The 3,298-nt window shown below is 49.7% G+C and overlaps 1 non-coding gene across 1 annotated transcript; it reads right to left on the reverse strand.

Moving 5' to 3' along the window:
- Positions 1–392: 392 nt before the first annotated feature.
- LOC125773603 (5.8S ribosomal RNA) lies at positions 393–550 on the reverse strand. The gene has a single exon (XR_007420240.1). It is a non-coding gene; the product is annotated as a 5.8S ribosomal RNA (ribosomal RNA).
- Between the last annotated feature and the right edge of the window lie 2,748 nt (positions 551–3,298).

Here is a 3,298-nt window from a genome sequence, read left to right on the forward strand (position 1 = left end):
TCGATGGGTTAATCATGCACCACTATTATAAAACCCTTTGACGTTTTCCCCCAAGCACGTTGATCCAGTATTACGACGGATACGGTCAACGAATTCTTGGACATCAAAGAGGTTTTCGATTGAATTTCCCCATGTTTCACAACGTACTCTTAGCGGTATCCTACGATACGTCTCACTCTATTTGTGTGTGTGCGCGTTTACGTGCGTGCGATTTATGCGGTTCACCCCTTTACTTTCAGCGCCCTGCGGTCCCAACAAAGGTCCCGAGCACGCCATTATGCACAGTGTGGAAGCGTGTTTCCCCCACGACACTAGACGGGCTGCTCGCCATAGTGTTCTATTGTGGCACGCTCCACCCTGAAGTTTGGTTTGTTGTATATCAAGGAATTGATAGGCACTCAAGAATGTGTGCATCGGCCGGGTTTAATCGTCCGACGCGCAATATGCGTTCAACTTATCGGTGTTCATGTGTCCTGCAGTTCACATTGTGACGCGCATTTAGCTGCGGTCTTCATCGATCCATGAGCCGAGTGATCCCCTGCCTAGGGTTTTATAGTAAGGTTCCCAATGTAACACAATCCCGGTGGTACGTCCAAAGACTAACTTTCTGACTAAGTTGTCTTTATTACCCAATAGTCCCAGGCCTTGTGACTTGTGGCTCATGTCTACGCCCATGGCCACCATTCGCTAAGATAGTTTTGAAGTCACTTTGAAGGCCCAGGAACAACTCTCTTAGCACATCGGTTAACCTGGCGCCGCAGTCAACTCATGTGCTTGGATCGGATCGAGCTATTGAGTATTGGACCTGCATACTCGCTCATCCGTATCCTTTGCGTACCGCCCCATGGCCCTTGTATGTCTGCACCACAGTTCCTGTTCGTTCCGTGCCTATGGCCGGATACGTATTGCACATCGGTTAACCTGACGCCGCAGTCAACTCATGTGCTTGGATCGGATCGAGCTATTGAGTATTGGGCCTGCATACTCGCTCATCCGTATCCTTTGCGTACCGCCCCATGGCCCTTGTATGTCTGCACCACAGTTCCTGTTCGTTCCGTGCCTATGGCCGGATACGTATTGCACATCGGTATACCTGTCGCTACTCAGGCAACTCGTGTGCGTGGATTGGATCGAGAACATGGTGTGTGCCCCATGTTATAATTGATAGTCCATATCCACTTTATAGGTTAAAGTCATAAGTTGTGATTGCACAACCATTCTTCATAAGAGTTTAATCACTCTTCAACTAACTTTCGTTCTGGTGTCTTGGTATCAAATCGCGTAAGACACAAGATTCTACTGGCCAAATAGAATCTAGCACATTGGTTAACCTGGCGCCGCAGTCAACTCATGTGCTTGGATCGGATCGAGCTATTGAGTATTGGGCCTGCATACTCGCTCATCCGTATCCTTTGCGTACCGCCCCATGGCCCCGTCCTTAGAGTTAATGACTAGTAGGCTTAACTCTTTGTATGTCTGCACCACAGTTCCCGTTCGTTCCGTGCCGTGGCCGGATACGTATTGCACATCGGTATACCTGTCGCTACTCAGGCAACTCGTGTGCGTGGATTGGATCGAGCTCATGGGGTGTGTAGAGATTCCATGTTATAATTGCAAGTCCATATCCACTTTATAGGTTAAAGTCATAAGTTGTGATTGCACAACCATACTTCATAAGAGTTTAATAACTCTTCAACTAACTTTCGTTCTGGTGTCTTGGTATCAAATCGCTTAAGACACAAGATTCTACTGGCCAAATAGAATCTAGCACATTGGTTAACCTGGCGCCGCAGTCAACTCATGTGCTTGGATCGGATCGAGCTATTGAGTATTGGGCCTGCATACTCGCTCATCCGTATCCTTTGTGTACCGCCCCATGGCCCCGTCCTTAGAGTTAATGACTAATAGGCTTAACTCTTGTTTGTCTGCACCACAGTTCCCGTTCGTTCCGTGCCGTAGCCGGATACGTATTGCACACTAGTAGACACCGTAATCTGACGTATCTAACACACCACTATTGTAACTCGTCGTCGAAGGACCTTTCAAGTGCCTGATGGCCAGGGGAGCTCTTACACGGCACGGATACACAGTGATGCTCGCCCATCAAAGTGTACAACGATCGAGTTTGCTTAAGTGTCTGGGTACCTACACACCAGACACGATGCGATGGCCACGGATCCACACAAGGCACATCACATGCAGAAAGCTTTACCAGATTCTGACACATACCACACACATGCAACTCGTCGTCGAAGGGGCGTTCAAAGTGCCTTACGGCTAGGGGAGATCTAGCTCGGCACGGAGACACAGTGATGGTCGCCCATCAAAGTGTACAACGATCGAGTTTGCTTTCCGCGCAAGCGTTCTAAGTGTCTGGGTATCTAAGCACCAGACACAATGCAATGGCCACGGATCCACACAAGGCACATCACATGCAGAAAGCTTCACCAGATTCTGACACATACCACACTCTTGTAACTCGTCGTCGAAGGGGCGTTCAAAGTGCCTTACGGCTAGGGGGGATCTAGCACGGCACGGAGACACAGTGATGGTTGCCCATCAAAGTGTACAACGATCGAGTTTGCTTTCCGCGCAAGCGTTCTAAGTGTCTGGGTATCTAAGCACCAGACACAATGCAATGGCCACGGATCCACACAAGGCACATCACATGCAGAAAGCTTCACCAGATTCTGACACATACCACACACATGCAACTCGTCGTCGAAGGGGCGTTCAAGTGCCTTACGGCTAGGGGAGATCTAGCTCGGCACGGGGACACAGTGATGGTCACCCATCAAAGTGTACAACGAACGAGTTGGCTTTCAACAAATTCTGACACATAGCAAGCGAGCGACCGAGCTACACCGAAGGCAGCCCATGGTTGGTCACTCGCGGACGATCATCAGTAATGATCCTTCCGCAGGTTCACCTACGGAAACCTTGTTACGACTTTTACTTCCTCTAAATCATCAAGTTCGGTCAACTTCAGCCATGCCAGCTGCAGCTCACGAAGGAACCGCGGAAGGTAAGCCTCCAGAAACCTCACTAAATAATCCATCGGTAGTAGCGACGGGCGGTGTGTACAAAGGGCAGGGACGTAATCAGCACTAGCTAATGACTAGTGCTTACTAGAAATTCCAGGTTCATGGGGACCGTTGCAGTCCCCAATCCCGACTAGATGGGCATTTTAGTGATTTCCCGTTCCTCTCGGAATGGGGGCGCCTATTGGCGAGAACACGCTGCGACCCACATTGTAGCACGCGTGCAGCCCAGAACATCTAAGGGCATCACGGACCTG

The sequence above is a fragment of the Anopheles funestus genome, assembly GCF_943734845.2.
Source record: "Anopheles funestus chromosome X unlocalized genomic scaffold, idAnoFuneDA-416_04 X_unloc_41, whole genome shotgun sequence".
In the NCBI taxonomy this organism is placed as follows: domain Eukaryota; kingdom Metazoa; phylum Arthropoda; class Insecta; order Diptera; family Culicidae; genus Anopheles; species Anopheles funestus.